General features: G+C 35.1%; 1 long non-coding RNA gene across 2 annotated transcripts; it reads right to left on the reverse strand.

Moving 5' to 3' along the window:
* Positions 1-650: 650 nt before the first annotated feature.
* On the reverse strand, positions 651-4,783 carry LOC134247658 (uncharacterized). Of its 2 annotated transcripts, none has more exons than XR_009987897.1 (5): positions 4,595-4,783; positions 2,806-2,877; positions 1,805-1,944; positions 1,394-1,524; positions 651-1,103 (listed from the first exon to the last, which is right to left on the reverse strand). It is a non-coding gene; the product is annotated as an uncharacterized LOC134247658 (long non-coding RNA). The 2 variants fall into 2 exon arrangements; XR_009987898.1 differs by having other exon boundaries at positions 2,802-2,877.
* Positions 4,784-6,040: the final 1,257 nt, after the last annotated feature.

A 6,040-nucleotide genomic window follows, 5' to 3' on the forward strand; every position in this document is an offset into this window, starting at 1 on the left:
ATGTACCTCCCTCATTTTTTAAAGTTAAATATTCAGACAAGCACTAAATACCTCCCTAATTTTTTTAAATATTCAAAGAAGCAGTGAATACCTCAGTCAAATCTAAATAATCAGACAAGCGCTAAATAACTTCCTATTTTTAAACTTAAATACATGTACCTCCCTAATTTTAAATTTAATTATTCTGACAAGTACTAAATATCTCCCTTACTTTTAAATTCAAATATTCAGGTAAGCACTAAAAACCTCCCTTGTATTAAATCTATTTATTTGTGATCAAGCACGAATTAAAAAAAAAAAACTCCTGTTTTTAGCTTAAATTTAAAATTCAGACAAGTGCTGATTCAAATACATATATAAAGAAAAGAAAACTTCCCACAGTTACCTAGATTTCTTATGTATAGAAACAATCTAAGGTAATAATAAGCTAAAATTAGTTTCTTTTCAGCGTTCAGGAAATCTCTGGTAAAAATACCTCCACCGCTTTTTAGCTTAAATAATATATCGGAAAAAAAACTTTATACATGTATAAAAAAAATGTTCAAAACAAAGACATACAAATATATTTTGAATCAATCTTAAGAATACAATAAACTTCAAAAAGGAAATTTAAGTAAAAAATGAAAAAAGTATAATTATTAAACCTCAATACTTCTAGATAAAAAAAATAATTAAATGCTCTCTGAATGATTCTGTCTCATTCAGATAAAATAGTAAGCCTAAGTAATCTTAAACAAATATCTAGCAAAATGAATTCTTCTATCATCCTAGGATATATCATGGAAAATGTCATGGTTATACACTACAATAATACATCAAATTCCCACAACCATCCAAAAATTATAAAGGTTCTTTCACATAGTATTCCTGGTGGTTTGTCCTGCTTCAGGCCATATGAGAAATCAATAAAATATCCAGAGTCCATCTCTAGGTCACATGGAAATTTTTGGAAAAACACAAGTAGTGAAATGATCTCCTATAACTGACACGGCTCCAAGGTCCATCAGAATTCTTTGAAACACATCCATAGGGGAAATATCTCTGGACTCTCTCCCCATAGCTCACGTTTGAGTAATACTGGGCAGGGCTCCAGTTATACAACACTATAGAAATACAATGAATCCCATTATTCTTTTTTTTACTATGATACTTTGTGTATATTTAAAGTACAAGTTTTCAGGGTATATATGATGATAATGGTAGAAACATCCCCATTTTACCTACAAGAATGTTTAAAGACTAGAAAAATTCAAATAATTTTTTTTTACTATACATGACAATTGTATTTCAAATACAAAGTAAATAAATTAGCTAATGTTAATGATAGACCGAGACAGAAACAACACTTTTTGCCAAAATAAGGATCATTAATAATCATTAATAAACATATTACCTGGTAGTCGTGTAGTTTAAGATCAAACATGATGAATGTTGGCTTTATGTATATTTTTCTGCTTGTGAATGGCACCAAATATTGGGTCACAGTAATTGTTGACTCAGTGACAGACCACTTTCACCTAAAGCCTGAAATGATAAAAAGAACCTTGAAAAAAACTTAAGGATCATTTAAATGTTTTTTAAAATAATTCATATCTGATCTACGGTATATCAAAGGTCAATTTGTAATTCAAAGTTTTAATATGAATCTTCCATATAAGCAAATACCATTTTTACAAGAATCAGGGATTTTGCCAGATTCCCAAGGGAGAGTGCTACAAGATGGCATTTATGTCTCGAACAAAGAAATAATTTCACTATATATCACTACATAGCTTGATTTAATTTTATTAACTCTTTTTCTTACCTGTCTGATGAACACAACAAAGGCTACAAAGATGACTGGTAGAATACAAGTATACAGGTGTCAAAACTCTCCATTGATGACCAGACTGCATGCCGCATTGTATGTTGTGAATTATTGATCTTTAACAGAGGAAACTACTCCTGAAATCAGAGAAATTGTAGTCAAAATAAGAGATATCTGCTCCTCTTTAGTTCTCACACAAGGAAGTTATTAAGGTCTTCCGTTCGTATCCAAAACACAACTTGACCCATATATTCATGTGATATATCTGTATACCATATTTCATTTCAGTATGTGCAACGGTTGTGAAGAAAATGAACAGAAACTAATGCCCTGTTCACACGATGAGTTTAATTCATATTCGCAGTAAATTAATGCGAAGTAAACTAATGCAAATCAAATAAATGCGTATTAAATTGCATTCATATGACAGCTAATGCGAAGTAAACTAATGCAAATTAAAATTTTTCTACTACAGTCAGGCGTCAGTAAGTCTATTATGACGTCATTTGTAAATCACGTCATGTGTGCAGAACCATCCTTTGATACATCATGTAGTGGCTACAGGTATTCATTGATTTTAGTGATTTACATACTTTCCCTCAATTTTTTAAACAAATATAGCACAAATACCTATATATAACCACCAACACGTGTCCTGTACGTGACTTAATTCTGGCCTTCGGCATGCATCAAAATTTAATTCGAATTAGCTTCGCTTAGTGTTCACACGGAGCTAATGCGAAGTAATTTAATGCGCAGTAAATTAATACGAATTAAACTAATTCACATTAAATTTTCCGTGTGAACTCTAAGCGAAGCTAATTCGCAGTAACTTTACATTTAATTCAAATTAAACTCTCCGTGTGAACAGGGCATAAGTGTACCGACAGACCGACCAACAGCAGCAAAGCTATATACCCTCCCTTCTTCGAAGGGGGGCATAATAAATGTCTCATGAGGCTTTTAAGAAAGAAAATTGACAATATAAACATACCAACCCTGAAATACACATGGGTTTCACATGTTGATAAACAGCCTACACACCATCTAGGAAGTTGTATCATGCACACCTGAAAAAAAGAGTTCCCTTTAATTCAGTGGCATAATTCTGCTACATTTATGATATTTCTAGTACACGAGTCCAAATTTAATACAGAAGGCCTAAAAATTTTGCCAAAAATTGATAAATAAATTGTTATATTTTTCCATTGAAATTGAGCTTTAAAGCATCATAATATTTAAGAAATAAAGTCCACGTTTTCGTGAATGTTGCAGAATAACCTCCGAGGTTGAGAAATGTTGTTTGAAAGATAAAAGCCGAGGCATTTCGAGACCGAGGAGGTTATTCTGCATCATTCACAAAAACAAGGACTTTATTTCTATTCCGCTACGTGTAGTTAGCAGCCCTAAAATACGACTGATCGTTTCTCTATAGAGAATCGAATTAGGTCACCAAAGAAACAAGAGGTCCAGGGGCCACATCGCTCACCTGAGCAAATCGGCTAGGAAAAAACACAAATCAGATCAGAACTAAAAAGTTTACTGAAGGGGGGGGGGGGAGGGCTTGAATTTAATACTACTTTAGAATGTCTTCATATTAATACAGGATATGACTTTGCTGTTCTTGATAAAAAAGATTTTTTTAAAACATTTTCTTCCTATACTATCACTAATCATTGCTTTGAAGTACTTCAGAAGAAGATTTTCCTATAAATTCCTGTGTAAAACTTTGATCAGCCATTGTGGCCCTATCCTACCCACGGGGGTCATGATTTGAACAAACTTGAATCTACACTACTGAGGATGCTTCCACATGAGTTACATGAGTTACATTTTTTTTGGCCCAGTGGTTCTTGAGAAGAAGAATTTTTAAGATTTTCCCTATATACTCCCATATAAAACTTTGATTGGCCATTGTGGCCCCACCCTACCCCCAGGGGTCATGATTTGAACAAACTTGAATCTACACTACCTGAGGATGCTTCCACATGAGTTTCATCTTTCCTGGCCCAGTGGTTTTTGAGAAGAAGATTTTTAAAGATTTTCTCTATATACTCCCATGTAAAACTTTGTTCAGCCATTGTGGCCCAACCCTACCACCGGGGGTCATGATTTGAACAAACTTGAATCTACACTACCTGAGGATGCTTCCACATGAGTTTCATTTTTTTTGGCCCAGTGGTTCTTGAGAAGAAGATTTTTAAAGATTTTCTCTATATACTCCCATGTAAAACTTTGATCAGCCATTGTGGCCCAACCCTACCACCGGGGGTCATGATTTGAACAAACTTGAATCTACACTACCTGAGGATGCTTCCACATGAGTTTCATTTTTTTTGGCCCAGTGGTTCTTGAGAAGAAGATTTTTTAAAAATGTCATTAATTTTTCACTAATTCATAATTATCTCCTCTTGGAAAAGGGTGTGGCCCTTCATTTGAACAAACTTGAATCCCCTTCACCTAAGGATACTTTGTGGCAAGTTTGGTTGAAATTGGTCCAGCGGTTCTTGAGAAGAAGATGAAAATGTGAAAAGTTAACGACGACAACGACTATGACAACGACAGACAACGGACAAATTTTGATCAGAAAAGCTCACTTGAGCCTTCGGCTCAGGTGAGCTAAAAATGGAATGTTTGCAGTTATAGATATCTATTGAAGAGCCGAGGCAGTGCACATGAGATGAAGATTGTACAACAAAGGCATATCCCTGGAAATTATACAAAGTACTTCACCAAGAAAAGAATGCTAATGCTAAATCTGGAAAAATGCATTTAAAGAACACTCACATAAGTTTCCAGACTGTGATGGTCTACTCGACTGGAATCAGCATGGGAAGGAAAAAAGAGGCCTGGCATGGATCCTTTCCATCCGATGTAAAAAGTGCCACTATACCAGTCACAGAGAAAAACTACAAAGAGGTGAGAAGATCTGGCAGGGGACAAAGAGCTGAACAGCTGAATGTGGGCATGGCTGTTGGTCACCTGGGTACCAGACCTGCAACAAAGTGGTTCAAATTATCGCTAAAATATGAAGAAAATAAGGCCGAACATTCAAGAACTCAATGAAAAATGTGGACTACTTGATACCCTCCCCCATAAGAGTGTAAGTATATGCTCGGTACATTAATGTCACCTTTAAAACCATTGGATAAACCAAATTCCAAGCTGCCACCCAAGTGACATGAACCTTCAGTGAAAATGTAACTCAGTGGAAAATTGTTGTGGAAGTATTCTGACGTAATACACAATCCAAACAAGAGCCCATGGGCCACATCGCTCACCTGAGCACTAAGGGTAGGAAAAAAACTAAGGGTAGGAAAAAGTAGAAATTGGCTTTTTATTGTAATTATTAAATCCAAAAGTAGTCCAATTAACAATCATGGATTTGCTATTTGTTAGAAAATGATTTTTAAAGAATTTTCCTATATAAATCTTTGAAAAATTTGGTCGGCCATTTTGGCCTCGCCCTACCCCCGGGGGTCATGATTTGAACAAACTCGAATCTACACTACCTGAGCATGCTCCCATATAAATATGATGAATTATGGCTTTGTCATTCTTAAGAAAAAGATTTTAAAAAAATTTTCCTATATATTTCTATGTAAAACTTTAGTCGGCCATTTTGGCCCCGCCCTACCCTCAGGGGTCATGATTTGAACAAATTTGAATCTAAACTACCTGAGGATGTTTCCCCATAAGTATCATCTTTCCTGGCACAGTGGTTCTTGAGAAGAAGATTTTTAAAGTATGCCACCAAATTTTCATTAATTCCCAATTATCTCCCCTTGAATGAGGGCGTGGCCCTTCATTTGAACAAACTTGAATCCCCTTTACCCAAGGATACTTTGTGGCAAGTTTGGTTGAAATTGGCCCAGCGGTTCTTGAGAAGAAGTCGAAAATGTGAAAAGTTTACAGACAGACAGACGGACGCCGGACAAAATGTGATCAGAAAAGCTCACTTGAGCCTTTGGCTCAGGTGAGCTGAAAATTAATGAGTGAATTATTGAGAGAAAAAATTGAATGAAATGAAAGTTTTTGGCTATCTACTAAAAATAATTTTCATCTCTAATTAATGAGCTCTAATTAGCTTAGTTTAACTTAGAATAATCTAACTGTGTCTTGGTACAAGCCCTCACCACAGTTAGAATACGTCCCATATACTTGCAATGTAGCAAATCGGAGCGGATCCGCTCCGAAACGATTTTGAAGAATATAAAATGATTTGCACTGGGA

The sequence above is a fragment of the Saccostrea cucullata genome, unplaced genomic scaffold, assembly GCF_032062105.1.
Source record: "Saccostrea cucullata isolate Sc308-1 unplaced genomic scaffold, CSIRO_AGI_Scuc_v1 ctg5716, whole genome shotgun sequence".
NCBI lineage: Eukaryota > Metazoa > Mollusca > Bivalvia > Ostreida > Ostreidae > Saccostrea > Saccostrea cuccullata.